Source organism: Schistocerca nitens, chromosome 1, assembly GCF_023898315.1.
Source record: "Schistocerca nitens isolate TAMUIC-IGC-003100 chromosome 1, iqSchNite1.1, whole genome shotgun sequence".
In the NCBI taxonomy this organism is placed as follows: domain Eukaryota; kingdom Metazoa; phylum Arthropoda; class Insecta; order Orthoptera; family Acrididae; genus Schistocerca; species Schistocerca nitens.
Window position 1 is genome coordinate 1,198,834,435 of NC_064614.1, and position 19,541 is coordinate 1,198,853,975.

A 19,541-nucleotide genomic window follows, 5' to 3' on the forward strand; every position below is an offset into this window, starting at 1 on the left:
TTATTTGATCGTGATCTTTATATGGAATGTGTTACGCTCCCACACAGAACGTGCCTTGATTCTGACCAAGTCTCCGTTCGCTTAATCGTCGGATGGCGTTAACGACGACTGACATAATTAGTTTTTAGGGCGAATGAGATATCGCGTATATCTTGTAGAACTGTGTTAAAGTCAGCTAAGTTGGATTAATAGTTTAACTGGAAATCCCGTGTTTCTTTTTCGATGTTCTGTTTCGTGTGTATCCCGCTGCATTATAAAGCAACCGTGTAGCTGGTGTCTAAGAATATACTACACTTTTAAGACGAGTGATTAACTTAACATAATTCGTAACAAAGAGTAGAAATCGTCTCTGAACTACGTCGAGTGCTAAGTATGATAGTACAAGCCTTGATGGTTTTTAAAACTACATCGTGTATGTGTGAACTTTTCGTCAAAGTATACTGCTCGGTTAAACGACAGTAGACTTTTATTTACCGTCGTGGTTCCTCACTTCTCGTTATTCTCAGCGAGCTGAGATTTATTTCAGCTCCTGCTAGGCGTATAGTGGACCTGTGGACTGAAGACTATGAACAGTATGTCTTTCATCGCTTTCTGGCTGTTCGCAAAATTAGTTTTCATGCCCAAGTAAAAAGCTGCGGTATTAAAAAATTCGTAGAAGCGTGAGCCGTGCTGCGGCTCGCGTTGCTGCTGTTTGTAGGTTTCCGCCGTCTGTTGCAGACCAGACGATAGTGTTTAGTTGGCATGGTTGCGGTTGTTTGTCTTCTTATCATGTTGACTGGGGCTACTTGGCGTCGCAAGCGTTACCTGTCCGCTAGTGGCAGCAGCGGCGGTTATCGATATGTAGTAACTGTTGCCCTATCTTTGGGGCGACGTGGTTGTGTTTCCGGGTCGTGTGAGTGGGCCACTTCGGTTTGGGACTCAGGAGGAGCCAGGTCCGCGCAGAACACGCTGCGACCGCTGGCGGCGCGCATGGACTGCCGGATGGAAGAGCTGTGGTCACGAGGGTGTACGACCTCGTCGTAAACCGGATCCAGCAAGACTTAAGATCAGTGCATTTCAATCCAAGAACCTTGTGATATCTCGCGATTCTCCAGTGTCTTGGGTTCGTGTTGCGGCTCGTAGTGTCGCCGAGGCGAAGAGCAGCGAGTGGAGTGCTTTCTCCTCTGGTGGTAGTGGTTCCTTTCACGTTCGGGGCGCTCTAAACACATTATTCTGGAGACGTAATGCAGACCGCCGTTTCCGGCTTTGGCGTATTGTTCCACCGCTGCATTTGGCTTACCGGACGTCAGGTAGCTACAGCAAGATTATCATTAATTAATTAGACTACCACTAGTCTGAGTTGCCATCTTGTGAAGTGAATGCAACTCTTAGCTGCCTACCTCATCGCTCGCGAAGGTTTAGTTGCCGGGCCTTCTCAGAGGTCGATTCCTGGAGCACCGTCTGGATCAGTTGCTTGTTTTTTTAATTAACTTTTGCTATTGTATTTGCTGTTTTACAGCAGGTTTCAATTTTTTTTTATTGTTATTGCCGTTTCTAGCGTGTAAGGGCCTTCAGCCGTGATTGTGGCCATTTGCCTTAAAATTCCATTTCGTATTCGTATTTTAGCAGTGAGCCTTAAAACCTTAAATACTGCCATTCCTGGCGTCTGATGCCTTCTGCTGTCTTTGTGGCGAATTGCCTTTAATATTTCTATACCTGTAATTTGTAAGTTGCAGCAATTATTATTATTGCCATTCCTGACGTGTAAGGACTTCTGCCCAGATCACAGTGGCTTGTTTCTGAAACATTATCTGTTCTATCTGTATTTTAATGGTGATTTGCTACATTATAGCTCACTGAAAGAACTATTATTTACACAGTTGATTGTTCCTTCATTTATAACGTGTGGTATTTTATTTATTGTTGAGTCTGGAATTACTAGTTTAAAATTAATTTTGTGTAACTGTAAATGGCAACCAATAGTAAATGATTACGGCCCCGTCCACAATCATAACCGAATCCTGCCTTCCCTTGACCACCAGGTTTCAAAGACAACCAAACATTTCAACTTATAAAACTAAATTAGTTTACTCATTTTGAGCGATTTGTAGTGGTTACTTAGGAGAACAACTCCTTAGTCGAGACAGCTATAAAAAATTCATTGTAGATTACCGGTTTCGCTGAAATTAAGCTACCACCTTCAGATATTCATAATGATTATGTAATAACCTTTATGAAGATTTAAAGATGGTAACATAGTTTTACCGATAGAGGCTACCCACAATAAAGTTTTTTATAGAGATCTCGGCTAAGAATTTCTTCTTGTCCTAAGTAACAGACGAAATATTTTGCCTGCCACCTCACAATCCATCAATGTTTTCTGGAGACGGTTGTCAGGTCCCGATGAAATGCCTGAAAGAACTGGACAGTCACATGACATATATATGGAGTCAGATCACATGACTTGTTTGGCAAATGTGTAGCTTACGTTGGACGGCGCAGCCCAGCAGTGGTTGGTGAGCAACGAAGAGAAACTCGTTAGGTGGGACAAATTCCAGGTCGAACTGAAAAACTCATTTCAACACAGTCAGCATCCAAACAACACTTTTGAGTGCGTTCAGAACAACGTAGACTTTAGATGTGCAATCGGCAGGGAACCCATGGGGAGTACGGTAGTGATGGGAGTTACGGACAGGCGCAGAAGGCTCCAGTTTATAACATCTAAACTGGAGCCTATGCTCACATTTTTTGTAACTGTTAAGTGAAACCCCTCCACGCCCAGACTTGCATGATGACCATTCAGAAAGATCTGTCATCTCTGCTTTGACTAGTACCAAAACAGAATTCTACTGAAAATTCAACAAAAGCAACTATGTACCGTATTTTTTCCTGGTTTGTTTAGCACTTATAACTTTCAGGAAAGCGTCATAAGCGCCGAATTTTGAGTAAAACCTACACATTTCTCTTGTTGTAATGTTAAAATTTTCTTTTTTTGACGTTTTTTTACAGAATAGGTAGATCCCCTCCACGCCCACACCGGCATGATGGCAAACACAAAAGGTTGTACTGCCATTTCCGCATAACGGTTACTTGTCACTAAAGTGAGGTCTCGCAGTGATGTCTGGTTGAGATTAACCATTAATACGCGCTCATCTGGAGTTAGATTCGCCCGCATCTCGTGGTCGTGCGGTAGCGTTCTCGCTTCCCACGCCCAGGTTCCCGGGTTCGATTCCCGGCGGGGTCAGGGATTTTCTCTGCCTCGTGATGGCTGGGTGTTGTGTGCTGTCCTTAGGTTAGTTAGGTTTAAGTAGTTCTAAGTTCTAGGGGACTGATGACCATAGATGTTAAGTCCCATAGTGCTCAGAGCCATTTGAACCATTTTTTTTTTTTTTTTTTTTTTTAAGAGTTAGATTCGCTCGAAATTTGGCCGAAGGGTAGCGGTTTGAAGGGCAAAGGGGGCATAAAAAGTGCCAAGGCAAGAGACAAGGGAAATGAGCCTCCGCGATAGTTGGGTCGGGTTGTAAGAGCGGTAGCGGTTTTCTTGCTGCCTGTGACAGATCGTGCAAGGGTGGGCTTTATTAGTAATGGGTGTCATGCAGGTCGATACCTTTGAGGTAAAGAGGTGGTGTTACTCGATGGCTACTGATGGTTGCCAGTGTTGGCCTCTAGTCAGCGTCAGCATGCCTGTAATGACAGTATTGAGCGTATCGCATTGGTGGCATGGGGTCCCCTCGCGGGGCGGTTCGGCCGCCGCTCCACAGGTTCTTTAACGCCACTACGGCGACTTCCGAGTGAATGAGGATGAAATGATGATGAAAGACACTGAATGCCCAGTCATCTCGAGGCAGAGAGGATCCCTGACCCCGCGGGGATTCGAACCCTGGAACCCGTGCGCGGGAAGCGAGGGCGCCGCCTCAGGACCGCGAGCCGCGGACAGCATGCCTGTAACAGCTGGGTTCTCCATCGTTTGGTGTCCGACGGGTCATATATCGGATTCACAGAGTGGGGTGGTGTTGGCGGTTTGCCTAAACACAGCTGTGTTTCACCTCACTGACATGTTGTGCAGAAGCAACTGAGAGAGAATTGCGAAACAGTGTGAAACTTCTTTACTAAAATAAAGTGTTTACTTAAAATGCAGAATGCTTACTCAATTTTCTTAAGCTGCTGAGTGAAACTGAACGCACTGTCTCTTTGCTTGTCTTTATCATTTCATTTCAAAACTGACCTACAGAATTTTCCCTGACAAACAGAACTCAAACTTTTCCTATTCATTAATTACTCACAATATTCAACGATAACCCGATCTGACTGCTTTAAAATTGATAACCTGACTTCAAATAATTAATACAAAAGAATGGTCCTGAATTTGTAGAAATTCTACATTTCGTAAGTCACTTACCTCACAGAATTCTTCATTACACGAACTACTGCAGTACAGCAAGCGCCCATACTGCCAGCTAAATAAAAGATTCTAACTACTGTAGGCTCTAATTATTAATACGCATGTGGTTAGCAAAGGAAAGATTTTGTCGCACAATGTATTTACTTTAAGAATGTGACAACCAGTTCAAAAATTATATCATCAGTAATACGAGGTGCATTCAAGTTCTAAGGCCTCCGATTTTTTTTTCTAATTAACTACTCACCCGAAATCGATGAAACTGGCGTTACTTCTCGATGTAATCGACCTGCAGACGTACACATTTTTCACAACGCTGACGCCATGATTCCATGTCAGCGGCGAAGGCTTCTTTAGGAGTCTGTTTTGACCACTGGAAAATCGCTGAGGCAATAGCAGCACGGCTGGTGAATGTGCGGCCACGGAGAGTGTCTTTCATTGTTGGAAAAAGCCAAAAGTCACTAGTAGCCAGGTCAGGTGAGTAGGGAGCATGAGGAATCACTTCAAAGTTGTTATCACGAAGAAACTGTTGCGTAACGTTAGCTCGATGTGCGGGTGCGTTGTCTTGGTGAAACAGCACACGCGCAGCCCTTCCCGGACGTTTTTGTTGCAGTGCAGGAAGGAATTTGTTCTTCAAAACATTTTCGTAGGATGCACCTGTTACCGTAGTGCCCTTTGGAAAGCAATGGGTAAGGATTACGCCCTCGCTGCCCCAGAACATGGACACCATCATTTTTTCAGCACTGGCGGTTACCCGAAACTTTTTTGGTGGCGGTGAATCTGTGTGCTTCCATTGAGCTGAGTGGCGATTTGTTTCTGGATTGAAAAATAGCATCCACGTCTCATCCATTGTCACAACCGACGAAAAGAAAGTCCCATTCATGCTGTCGTTGCGCGTCAACATTGCTTGGCAACATGCCACACGGGCAGCCATGTGGTCGTCTGTCAGCATTCGTGGCACCCACCTGGATGACACTTTTCGCATTTTCAGGTCGTCATGCAGGATTGTGTGCACAGAACCCACAGAAATGCCAACTCTGGAGGCGATCTGTTCAACAGTCATTCGGCGATCCCCCAAAACAATTCTCTCCACGTTCTCGATCATGTCACCAGACCGGCTTGTGTGAGCCCGAGGTTGTTTCGGTTTGTTGTCACACGATGTTCTGCCTTCATTAAACTGTCGCACCCACGAACGCACTTTCGACACATCCATAACTCCATCACCACATGTCTCCTTCAACTGTCGATTAATTTCAATTCGTTTCACACCACGCAAATTCAGAAAACGAATGATTGCACGCTGTTCAAGTAAGGAAAACATCGCCATTTTAAGTATTTAAAACAGTTCTCATTCTCGCCGCTGGCGGTAAAATTCCATCTGCCGTATGCTGCTGCCATCTCTGGGACATATTGACAATGAACACGGCCTCATTTTAAAACAATGTACATGTTTCTATCTCTTTCCAGTCTGGAGAAAAAAAATCGGAGGCCTTACAACTTGAATGCACCTCGTAAATCTCAATGACGGATATACATTCAGCCGGTCCGCTCGCGCTAATACTGTAAACCTCCAACACTGCCAATTATTAACCTCTAACCTGCATCACTGTCGACTGCTCATTCCCAACTTCGATCACTGCTGGCTGGTCCGACCAGCTACAGCGTCTCTTACAGAGTGCACACAGCGCTGTCAGACTTATTAATGCAGTCTATCCCGCTGCCAACATACAGACACATAAACAGGCTACTTACAAGTGGTTTATCATCTGCAAAAATATCATTTAGACATCTCAAATCGTTTATAAAATATAAGAATATTGTGAATATTTCACTATGGCTTTATCGCAGGCGTGCGATCGCGAATGAGTGTGTTACGTCAGGCCAATTGTCTCGAGACTAGTGACAGATAGAGACCTCCATCCAAGTATAAAGAAAAATACGGTATGTTAACTAAACTTCATACGCAGCAACATACACAGTAATAGGCACCAAACGCCAAATCATAGCGAACTCTACTTTTCATTTCAAACTTTTTCGAATTTCGTTCAGTGTCTTACGTACTCGCAAATATGAGAATAACTATGACCATTAACAAAGTCATGGGAACATCATCATGAAGCAGAATCACTCCGTCTTCAGGCCACAAGTGGCCCATCGGAACCATCCGACCGCCGTGTCATCCTCAGTTGAGGATGCGGATAGGAGTGGGCACACCGCTCTCCCAGTCGTTATGATGGTTTTCTTTGACCGGAGCCGCTACTATTCGGTCGAATAGCTCCTCAATTGGCATCACGAGGCTGAGTGTACCCCGAAAAATGGCAACAGCGCATGGCGGCCTGGATGGTCACCCATCCAAGTGCCGGCCACGCCCGACAGCGCTTAACGTCGGTGATCTCACGGGAACCGGTGTATCCGCTGTGGCAAGGCCATTGCCATCATGAGGCTGAACTGTAAAGTTATAAGAAATGTAAAAGTGAGTTTTTTAGGAAATAGTTTCCGTAAATTCGTTTGAGAAAGATTGCAGGGCATGCATCTCGATTCTGTCATCACCTTCCGAACAAACGAATGAACTCGCCCAGCGCTTTGGACTAAAACTGGTCACTACACGTCAGCTACTGTATCCTGCGCTGACTCTACATACGGAATGTTTTGGCCCCATGCCACACTGTGAATCCGTATACGACAGAAGCCGACAAAATCTTACACTTGCTGAAAGGATTCACAGAACAAGTCTCAAAAACAGAACTGATCATCAAGTAGTGCCAACGCATAGAGGAAATGCAAGAGAGGAAAAAAAGAGAGAAAAGTGTCGGACGAAAGAAGTACGGACGACTCACAATGTGGATCTTGTGGCAGTTCAAACGGTTCAAATGGCTATGGGACTTAACATCAGAGGTCATCAGTCCCTTGGACTAGAACTACTTAAACCTAACTAACCTAAGGACATCACACACATCTACGCCCGAGGCAGGATTCGAACCTGCGACGGTAGCAGCAGCGCGGTTCCAGATTGAAGGTCCTAGAACCGCTCGGCCACAGCGGCTGGCCCTGTGGCAGTTGCGGAAGACTGCCACGACGTTGCCACTCTCATACTGCAGGTAGTAAGAGAAGAGATACAGCAATTTATGGCAACCTGCACCGTATGACGGAATAAGCAAGAGACAGCAGCCAAGAATATCATCCCATTACGATGTAATAGGAAACGTTGAAGAAAAGATGTACCGATCTTTAGACCTATCTCCGCCACCAGTCGATCGCGCTAAGAGTAATGGAATTGGCCAACTTCGATTTTCGCCGCAGCCGTCAAATGACAGTCAGCAACCGACCAACGCAGGTACTACTCTCCTCCACCAGTTATAACGCCCGAAAAAAGAACAGGACAACTCTCTGGTATGTTTCCACTATGCACACCTTGTACACATTGTACGCTATTGCTGAGAAAGAAGACGAGCTTTTCACTACTACTACGCTGCCAGACCTCACTGATCATGACGGTTATCACACGAGTCAACCGTAGACGATTATAATCGACCTTTGGGACGAAGCCTATCGTTTTACCCTGAACACTCCCCGCTCCCCAATACCCTGTAGCCATTTCCTGTCACCATACGGAGGTACCAACCGCTCACCTAGCCGCTCTTCGGAAAAACTAATCAAGGCGACCACCTATAGTGGTGAGGCCGCCACGGATGAATTTCCCCCGCGGACAACAGTTTCCAAGATGTTAGAAAATATCGGCGGCCAACGATCCCTTCCGCCAATTGATTCAGAGTTTTCTTTTCGTAATATCAGACGCTTATCATTATTAGCTAAAGAAAACTATTTTCCCTGATTTGAGAGCCATTGTGCTGATAGTCGCAAATAGGAAATACGTCAAGCCGACTGGAACATGTATTTCAAGAATAAGCGTAAATGACGGAACTCAGCCGTTCGAATTAGTTCTTTTCGGAGTACAGTCGTGGTGTTATTCAGGGGATGGGGCATCTTGCCAGCATCGCAATTAGTTACAGACTGTGGAAGGTCAGAGCACCAGATTCACGAAGCTTCTCCAACAAGCACACACAACGAAGACTTCTCTGGGTGGTAGTTTGTCGCTGAAGATGTTATCCCGCCATCGTCAACGAGTTCCAGCCGTCGGTGCAGGCGCACAGCTAAACTATGAATATTTTGTCGACTCAGGTTCACAGGAGAATCTATACAGCAGCCGCGATCACAAGCGTTGCACTAATTGTCACCAGAACCCACAGTTCACTCCTCAATGTATGTGCACAGGTATAGCAGAACCAGTCCAGAAAGGGCAGTTTAGTGCTACTGACGAAGAATCGTGCTCCGCTAATTCTAGAGGGCTTGGAATGAGGAAGCTACTATCGAACTGCTCGTCCAACTTGACTGACCGAGAAAAAAAGTCGGTGATTGTTTGCCGTCCTGGGCCAATATTCGAATTCTTTCAGATCTAGAATGAAAAAAAGATACACCAGAGGGCTTTTGGAAAAACACTACAGTTCATCCACCAATTAGCCAGCAGTCGTATAGGATGTCGCCGGCCAAATGACAAAGTGGAGAAAATGCTGCCAGGCGACAATATTAAACCTCCAGACAGTCTTTGATCCTCTTATCTGGTCCTTGTGAAGAGCAAAGATGCCACATGACGATTGTGGGTAGATCGTCGATGGCTGAACAAAATTTTAAAAAAAGGTGTCTGTCCATTGCCGTATAACGATGACACAATCGACTGTTTGGAATGAGAAAATACATCCTAAGACAAGAAAAAAAACGACACAGCACGAAGGAATTATGCAAATGGAATGTAAAGCGGTAGAAAAAAATGGTTCAAATGGCTCTGAGCACTATGGGACTCAACTGCTGTGGTCATAAGTCCCCTAGAACTTAGAACTACTTAAACCTAACTAACCTAAGGACAGCACACAACACCCAGCCATCACGAGGCAGAGAAAATCCCTGACCCCGCCGGGAATCGAACCCGGGAACCCGGGCGTGGGAAGCGAGAACGCTACCGCACGACCACGAGATGCGGGCAAAGCGGTAGATATTACGTTATATACAGACAAACAAATGATTACAATTTCAGAAAGACTGGATGATTTATTCAAGAGAAACGGTTTCACATATTGAGCAAGTCAGTAACACGTTGGTCCATCTCTGGCCTTTATGCAAGCAATTGTTCTTTCAACATTAATCGATAGAGTTGTCAGATGTCCTCATGAGTGTTATCGCGCCAAATTCTGTCCAATCGGCGTATTAATTCGTCCAGATCTCGAACTGCTAGGAGGGACCAGCCCACAATTCTCCAAACTTTCTCAACTGGGAAGAGACACTAACTTGATGGCCAAGGTAGTGTCTGGGAAGCACGAAGAGAAGCAGTAGAAAATATCGCCATGTGCAGGTTGTCATTATCGTACTAAAATGTAAACCTGGAATGACTTGCCATGAAGGGCAACAAAATGGAGCGTAGAATATCGTTAACGTATGCCTGTACTGTAAGGCTGCCGCAGATGACAACGAAAGGAGTCCTGCCATGAAAAGACCATTACTCCTGGTTGTCGAGCGACATGGTAGGCGACAGTCAGGTTAGTACCCCGCCGCTGTCCAGCACGTCTCTAGACTTGTCTTCGTCCTGGAACCTCGTTGACCGGTGTAGAGTTGTCTTCATTGTCTTCAGTGATGAGTCCTCCTACGAACTGAGCACCAATGACCAGTGAAGACGTGTGTGGACACGCCCTAGGTAGTCGTGGGATACGAACCTGATAGTCGCCTGCCATATACCCCGACAACCGATAGCGATGGCCGGAGTGCCATTTCTCTTCGTAGCGAGAGCCTTTTTGTTGTCATCCACGACACCTTTACAGCGCTTCATAAAGCACTTTTGTAAAAACGTACATCCCTTGCAAAAACTGCTGCTAGAAGATGTTAAATTTTCCTGGAACGAAGTGCAAGAAACATTTTTCCTTATCTAGTCCTATCATTGTATGACGACAATGCCAAGAACTTCACACAGACAATGGCGGTCATGGAATGGATACTGTTTTACCACAAATTCAAAATGGTTCAAATGGCTCTGAGCACTATGGGACTTAACTTCTGAGGTCATCAGTCCCCTAGAACTTAGTACTTTAACCGAGCTAACCTAAAGACATCATACACATCCATGCCCGAGGCAGGATTCGAACCTGCGACCGTAGCGGTCGCGCGGTTCCAGACAGTAGCGCCTGGAACCGCTTGGCCACTCCGGCCGGCCCACAAATTCAGAAAGGTGCTGGAAAGGCGATACAGAAACTAAGAGGAAAGAGCGACACTTTCTGTAAAAACATCTCCAAAACGTCAAAGAACGCCTTCGCTTGAACTAAACCCTCCATCTACACCTACACCTCACTGCTCTGTTGGTGCACTTGACATCATTTTAAAATCCTATGAACATGATCACATCGATACTGCTGCGAGCTGTGCTGCCTGCAAGATGGTGTACCGGTTAGCGTCGCTGGCTGGTGTACTGCAGGTCGCGAGTTTAAACCCAGTCACCAGAAATTATTTTAAAGTTGGTATTTATCTTTTCTGGAACGTACTCGAAATTTCTTGTGTTTGTATTGTCTGCATATTCGTATAAATAGCAGCACTATGTGCTCAGAAGTGTTCTCTTCTGTATGTAAACTGCTGTTCAAAATAAATGTGTCCCATTACTAAATACTGTACTTCATTGATGATCCTGCTTTCAGTTTGGACTTCATTGTGGTTACGGCATGGCAATGTTTCCGGTCTCTTTCTTCTTCGACAATTTTTCATGTGTGTACTACAAGATGTGAACCACTTCACTGCTGGACAGCAAATCACATAGAACTTCAATGAATTTTACTATAAGAACACTGTTTACTTGAAGTTTGTCTTATTTGCGTATTGCACCGTCACCAACTTATCGTCTACTCCTTTTTTCACGCTTCTCAGATCTTGCAACAATGATCATCGTAATTCATGTGTTATCAATTATAAGTGGTTATTTGATCAACAGTGAAGTTGGTGACATCATATTGTAAACGCCGACAATGTTTGGTAAACAAGCAAATCCGAAATATCGACGTGAGTATGTGTCGGATTTTGTAAAATTAAGTGAAAGAGCGTCTTTTAATGCAAGGTCATGTAGGAGGAAACGAGGTAGTTTTCAGGACAGGTAAAAAACAAAATATTTTTGTCACAAGATACTATGACGTTGACTGTTTCAAACCGATAATTACTACATGTAAAAACAAAGCACATCTACAAACTGCTTATCAAAGTGATAGCGCCTCCTGGACGTAACAAATGACGTTAGAAGTTAGTTTGTTTTATGGCAAATAATGAAGAAGTTGATACAGCAATGAGACAATGCGTGTCACTTGCAAACAGAGCACCATTCGCGCAGTCAGACGAGATCACCGTGGTCTAGGGATGCCAACGACCATATCACGTTGCTGGGAAAGTAGGCCAGGGCGCTGTCCATTCTCTGTAACAAAAAAACTGAATAAAGTTTTCGTTGAACGAATTTGAGAGATGTCATGTGATATCTGCATAGCACTGCAAAAGAAAAACGACGAAAAGATAGAAAAAAAGAGAGAACATAGCCTGGTCCCAGGATAGTATCCAGCCACTGCTTATTTTCGGAATAAATATCCTCGGCGCTGGCGGCAAGACTACTGTGTAAGGTTTTACAGCACATTTTACTGCTCAAAGAAAGAATTAATGTTTTCAAGCTGGTAATATTAAACTCGTTGTTACTGAACTCTGTGTCTCTGTGTGTCTCTGTTGGTATGTCTGTGAAGAACACTATCTCTACCGGCGTCGACGATCCCGACAGCGTACGTAATTTCGTACACGTAGACAAGTTACTCTCGTGGTGGAGAAGCAGCTGCCGGCTCCGACGGTTGCCTTTATAATTCTCGAAATGTAAGAGAAAGAAAACTTCTATAGGATCTTCTCGAATTGGAACGCTGCCATTCGCATTTGGTCATTCGATGATTGTCTGCGAATGAAATGAGTTCTTTTTATCAGGGAAAACTTTCTCTATGCTTTGACTGTGTGATAGAAGCAGGTTCTACCGCAAACACCGACCAGCAAATGTTCGAAGTCCTATACATGCTGGTAGTGCATAATAGTTCCTCGTAGAATCTTTTGATACAAACTGAATACGTGCAGTCACCTTTGAAATGCACTAGACTGTATTCTGACCGTTACTAAATTCCACATTAACATTACATACTGCTTGTGAATCTACAAAACACAAATTATGTAATATGGCAGCTAACAATGGTTGTTTCATTGTGCACACTATCTACATGTCCTGTCGTTATCTTGTCGCCTAACAAAGCTCAGTCACATTCAGATTTTCTTACTTTTCTCCGCTCGACGTGAAGCAACGTGGAGTCAAGGAGTAAATATTTAGCTCGCGCAGGCGAAACGCACCACCTCGTAATATATATCTTAGACAAATAACGGAAGGTAAATCGGTGTGTTGCTTCTTTCCTTCGGTTAGATGTTAATGCAAAAATTGGTGTTAGTTTTGCCACCGATGAGTCCAGAGAGGACTAGTCTGAGATGGGAAGGTGGGCTAAAAGGTGGAAAATTCATCAATGATCAATGGCGTAAGGATTCCGAAGGCAATGGAAACACTTATTTAAGGCACAGAGCGTGTATCCACAGGACATGTGGCCTGTAAGTAAGAAAGTATCATGCATTACAGCCACACCGTATACATCCACAGGACAACTGACCCGAAAGTGCAAAAGATACCAGGTGAGTCACTCATTCTAAGCTATGCTAGGGGATTGTGACGGAAGATATAACCGTGAGTAAAAGACTAACCATCAACGATATGATATACTTTACTAGTCGGAATATGAAATGACAAAAATTTGAATGTGGTGTGGAGGCTAGAAAATCTAGAAAGATAAATTCAAAAGCTCAGTCTACGTTTAGTGGGACTCACTCATTATGGGTAACATTAACAGCAGCAGAAAATGGAATAAAAAGAGTACAAATGCACATGAAAGTAAGACAGAGAGTGAGCTACTGTGTTCAGTTCAGCTACAGGCTACGATCAGTTCAGCGATAGGATTATTTTCATCCAAATTGACAGCAAACTGTCTCCGATAATGGCAAATGAGCTATAAATGCCTGTAACACAAGCAGAAAATGAAGAGTATATATATGTGAATTTTAACAAAGTCGTCCGGAAGAATCGACGTGCAAAAAGTAAGATGCTGCAATGCAATACCGAGGAATAGGAGGTGCGTTTGAAGTCCTCTGGGGAAATCACAGAAGGTGGGCATACTAATATAGGTACAGCGAAGGTAGCTCCGAAAAAGTTATGGGTAACAGATAAATACTTTAATTGACCGATGAAAGAAGGTACAGAAATGTTGAGCAAAAGAGAGGAATACAAGTATGTAGATCAATTAGAAACGAAATACACAGGAACTGCAGGGAAGGCAAGGCTAAATCGCTGTAGGAAAAATGAAAAGAAATCGAAAAAATAATGGTCAACGGAAGTACAGATTCAGCATACAGGGAAGTTAAAATAACGTTCGGTGAATTTAAAGTCAAAGGTGTTCAACATAAAGATTACAAGATGAATTCCACTGTAAAAACGCAGAGAAGAGAGCGGATAGGTGGAAAGAGTACTCTACAGGTCTCTACGAGAAGGAGGAACTACCAGATGACACGATAGAAGAAGAAGTGCTAGTGTATGTAGGAGTAGACGGGTCGAATATTAGATTCAAACATAGTTTTTGTTGAGTTGTGATCAAATAAGACGGAAGGTCTAGAAGATTCTTTCGGAATTTCTAAGACCTCATTGGTAAGGGGAAATCAGATAAGTATTCATGTTCGTACGTACAATCTTTGAGTTTAGAGACGTAGCATCAGACTTTCGGAAAAATACCATCCACACTGTCCCAAATATAGCAAGGGCAGATAAGTATAAGGGAAACATTGCAGCATCAGCTTAACGCTTCATGCATCGGAGTTGCTAACAAGTGTAACGTGCAGAAACATGAACAAAATGAGGATCTATTGGATCACTTAGGGTTTACGGAAGGTAAAAGCACAAGTGATACATTTTGACGTTGTTCTTGGTAAATGGAGTTAGTCTTCGGGAAATTAATTCACTTCTAATGGATCTGCTGACTTTGGAAAAGGGTTCTACAACGTAAAATGGTGCAGGGTGTTGGAAATTCTCAGAAAAATTCGCGCAAGCTATAGAGAAAAGCGGGTAATATACAATATGTTTCAGAAGCAAGAAAGACGAATAAGAATTAAGGCCAGGAACAAATAGCTCTGTTTAAAAAGAGTGAAAGACAGGGATGTTGGCTTTCGCGAATTCAGTTCAATCTCTACAACAAAGAAGCGATGACATAAAAGAAGAGTAATAAACTTACAATCAGAATTTTGGGCCTCAAGGCAGAAGGAGTGAATGAATTCTGCTACTTCGGAAGCAAAATAACAGATGACCTAAGAAGCAAGGAGGACACAAACAGCAGACTGTCAAAGGCAAATGAGGCATTCCTAGCCCAAAGAAGCCATCTAACATCAAACGTTTGGATTAATTTGAAGAATAAATTTCTGATTATGTACGCTGGGAGCACAGCCTTGTATGCAAGTGTATAATGGGCTCCGGGAAAACAGGAAAGGATGAGAATAGATGTGTTTGAGATGTTGAGCTATAGAAGGTTGTTTCAAATTAGGTGGACTGAAAAGATAAATGAGGAGGTTCTCGGCAAAAGCGGGAAGTTGATGAACATGTGGAAAATATTGACAAGAAGAAGGTACAGGATGACAGATCATATGTTAAGACATCACGATATAGCTTCTAAGGTAATTGAAGGAACAGACGAGTGGAAAAACCCATCAGCGAAGACGGAGTCTGGAGAATATCGAGGAAATCACTGAGGGCGTCGGGTGTAAGTGGTAATCTGAAATCTCGTGTCGGGTCGCACCATACCTGTGATCTGTCTGCTGAAATAAACAAAAAATAAAGAGAGGGAATGCGAGAGAGGAGGTAGTAATTTTGCTTTTCATCACAAGCTCAGCATTGTGCTTTGTCTAAACACCTGTCTTTCCATTTTACAATATCATGGGTTGACTAATTTCGCAATCGGTTTAAAATAAAATATCAGCAGGAATTTTGCCTGGTCTGAAGCAGTAAGCGATCATGGTAAACATTTTTGTAACCCGTCGGCCCTTAGTTTCGAAATGCGAGTCGCGCCTAGGGCTCAGAGGCGCTTTAGGAAGACAATATATCGTTCAAGAAGGTATGTAAATTTTGTAATTTGCCTCGGTAACGTGGCAGGCAACTAAATTCCATTTATCACGACGTCAGGCGACTTTTAGTACTTACTGGCTTAAGTTTTAATTTCTCACTGAATATAACGGTTATGCTGCAGTTAAAAGTGGAGCAAAGAGTAGCGCCGGTTATAATTCGGAGCCGCTGTTCCGGCATGCTAATGAAGCAAAGTAGGCGGACTTCGCACCTGAAGGCACGACTGTCGCTGGCTGAATGCTGCAATTACACGTCCAGGGCAGGAAGCAGGAAGGAAAGGCAAGAGAAACGAGAGTACCGCTGTTCGTGGCACGTACCGCGTCCGGGGCCTAAAATTACCGTCTGAGGGTCTGAAATGGAGCCGCTGCAGCTGACATAACCGAGCCAGCTAAGGCCCCGCCGTGGAAGAACTGCGACTTTAACACTGCCTCATAGCTTCCCTAGAAAGCAATTCAAAAGTTCTTGTTCCGAATTCTTCATCATGATCACTTTTCCTCCTAAGCATATCACTCCGTCAAGCTCGTAGTACAACTTTCCTTGATCAAGATTGTCCTTAGCTAGAACTAAATGAAAAAAGAACCCGTGCTTCGCCATGGAATTTAAATAAGCTCCTCCACATACTGGCGTTCCACTGCTTTGTTTGTACAGCTGACACCTACAGTTGGAGCTTAATAGCATTGCCTAGTATGATTCAGTCGTTTTCCTAAATGCTTTTTACATATTAGCCGCTAGAGTAATATTTTGGGGTGTATCACGAATGGTCAGTGAAAAACGAAGATCTCATGCACAAAGTGTGAATGCCAGACTTAGACGATTTGTAACCTTGTCACTTCCTTTGAAACTGTACCTGAATTTTCATACCAGGTTATGAACTTGGTTTCTTACCTCGCCCCCCTCCCCCCCCCCCACCCCCACCCCCCCAAACAAAAGGCGACTTGCTCGGAAGCAACACAGTTGAGCATCGAACTGCAACATTAATTGCAAATCTCATACTAGACGATCTCAAAGTGTATTCAAATCGGGTTTTAGAGGCTCGATTTGTGCAGGACTAATATTTTTGTCATCTATTGCCTACACTACATTTTTAGTTTTGTGTCATCAGTCTTATAACTGGTTTGATACGACTCGCCACGAATTCTTCTCATTCGCTAATCTCTTCATCTCAGAGTGGCGCAAGTATACTACTTCTTCCCTTACTTTGGAATGTGTTCCCATGTCGGTCTTCCCTTACAGTTCTTACCCTCTAAAGTCCCTCTAGTAGCACGAACGTTAGTCCCTGATGTCTTAACACAAGTCCTACCTTCCTGGCCCTTCTTTTTGTCAGTGTTTTCCGTATGTTCCACAATTCAATGATTCTGCGAAGAGCCTCCTGAGTCCTTACTTACTAATCCACCTGATTTCTGAAGCACCACACCACAGACGCTTCGGTTCTCTTCGGTTTCTGTTCCCCCACTGCCCATGATTCAGTACCACACAGTGTTGTGGTTCAAACTTTCATTCTCAGAAGTGTCTTAATTTGAAGAGGACTTATGTTTGATACCAGCAGACTTCTCTTGACCAGGAACGCTCTCCTTCCTTGTGCTAGTCTACTTTTCATGTCTTTGTTGCTTTCGTCGTTTGTTCTCTTGCTTCCAAGATAGCTTCATGATCACCAATTTCGGCAAGTTTCTGTCAGTTCTCATTTCTGCTATTTCTCATTACTTTCGTGTTTCTTCGATTTACTCTCTGTCCATATTCTGTATATTCTATACCCATTAGACTGTTAATTCTGTACAAAAAATCATATAGTTCTACTTTACTTTCACTGAGGGCAGCAGTGTCATCAGCGAATCCTTTCATCCTAAACTTTAATCCCACTCTCAAACTTTGCCCTTATTGTCATCATTTTTTCTTCGATAAAAAGACTGAACAGTAGGGGCGAAAGACTGCACCCCTGTTTTATCCCCTTCGCTTCTTGTCTTCCAGTCTTATAGTTCCCTATCAGTTCTTGTACCTATTGTGTATTACCCCTCCATCAATACAGCTTACTCCTATTTCTCTCCAAATTTAGAATGTCTTGCATCACTTTACATTGTGGAACGTTTTTTCTAGGTCGCCAAATCCTGTGTGCGTTTCTTTATTTTTTTTTTCAGTCTTCCTTCCATTGTCTAGCGCAACTGCCTCTGTAGTGTCTCTACCTTTCCTAGAACCAAGCTGATCGTCGTCTAACAGATCTTCATTTTTCTTTCCATTCTTTTGTACATTCTTCTTGCCAGCAGCTTCCATGCATGAGCAGTTAAAAAACATTGTGCAATAGTTTTTTCGCTTATCTGCCCATGATATCTTCGGAATTTACTAAAATGTGAAGGCATGTCTTCAGTTTCATACATGCTACAGACCTACCCGAAAAGTCGTTTGGTTACCACTACCCCCAACGATTTTAGAAATTCTTATGGAATGTTTTCTATGTCTGCTGCCTTATTTTATCTCAAGTTTTCCAAAGCTCTATTAAACTTCGACACCAAAAGTGGATCTCATGTCTTCCACAGCGACTCACTCCAATTTCTTCAAAAGTCCTGCCTTTTATAGAGTCCTTCAATGTATTCTTTACACCTGCTCGCTTTCTCCTTTGGGTTCCTCAAAAGAATTCCTATTGCATTTTTACTGCTCCTGCAGCTGTTGCTTTTAACTCCACCAACGGTTGTTTTGACTTCCCTTTATGCTGTGTCAGTCTTCCCGACAATCATTTGTTTTTGGATTTCTTCACAACTTTTCTGCAGCCATTTCACCTTGGCTGCCCTGCACGTCCCCATTATTTCATTCATAATGGTTTTACATTGTTGTATTCCAGCTTTTCCATGAACATTTTTGTATTTCCTTCTTTTGTCGATCAGTAGAAGTATTTCTCCTGTTACTCAAGGTTTCTTCGCAGTTACCATTCTCGTACCTTTGCCTGTCTGTCCAAAATCTCTGGTTGCCCTTTTTAGATAGTTTCACTCGTTTTCAGAGGAACTGCCTACTCTAGTACTCCTTATCGCATTATCCACATTCTTAGCGATTATCAAAAGAGACTCGTCATTCGTCAGTACTTTCGTATCCCGCTTCTTTCCGCATTGAGTGTTATTCGCACGAAGTGTCCAGCAGAATGCTAAGGCTCACGACGTCCACAAATGGAACGGTCATTTTCCTGTCCCATTCTTCTCTAACCACGAGTAGTTAAATTGCATCTCCCATTCTTTCATCATGAGATAATAAGAAGAGAATATTTCCTGCATTTTAACGAATGTTGGCCGGCCGGGGTGGCCGAGCGGTTCTAGGCGCTACAGTATGGAACCGCGCGACCGCTACGGTCGCAGGCTCGAATCCTACCTCGGGCATGGATGTGTGTGATGTCCTTAGGTTAGTTAGTTTTAAGTAGTTCTAAGTTCTAGGGGACTGATGACCTCAGCAGTTAAGTCCCATAGTGCTCAGAGCCATTTTTAACGAATTTTGTTGGCGTTGTATGAATTGAAAAGAATCTTCTCTGTACGGTGTTTCTGAACAAGTGTGACTCTTGTATTCGTCCTTTTTCTTGGCATTCTCTGTCTTGATTATCAGACCTTTGTCGCACCACATAATAACGGCTTCAAGAAAGGCCGAATACGTCATTAGAGACGGAACATTAGGGATGAATGGACGTGAAGGTTCAGCATTCAGTAACCTGTGACTCCTCAAACTTTCGTGACACTGAAATATGCAGAACAGAAGCATCTAAGATCTTTAAGACCACGTCGGAGGTAGTTTGAATTGCACAGTAGGGGTGGCCGCACTTAAAATCCTTATCTCAAGACAGATATCATCAACAGCCTCACATAATTCAGACTGAAAGGCACTTCAGAGATG

At 43.5% G+C, this 19,541-nt stretch overlaps 1 pseudogene; it reads right to left on the bottom strand.

The window, feature by feature from the left end:
• Positions 1-6,694: 6,694 nt before the first annotated feature.
• On the bottom strand, positions 6,695-6,812 carry LOC126212450 (5S ribosomal RNA; annotated as a pseudogene).
• Positions 6,813-19,541: the final 12,729 nt, after the last annotated feature.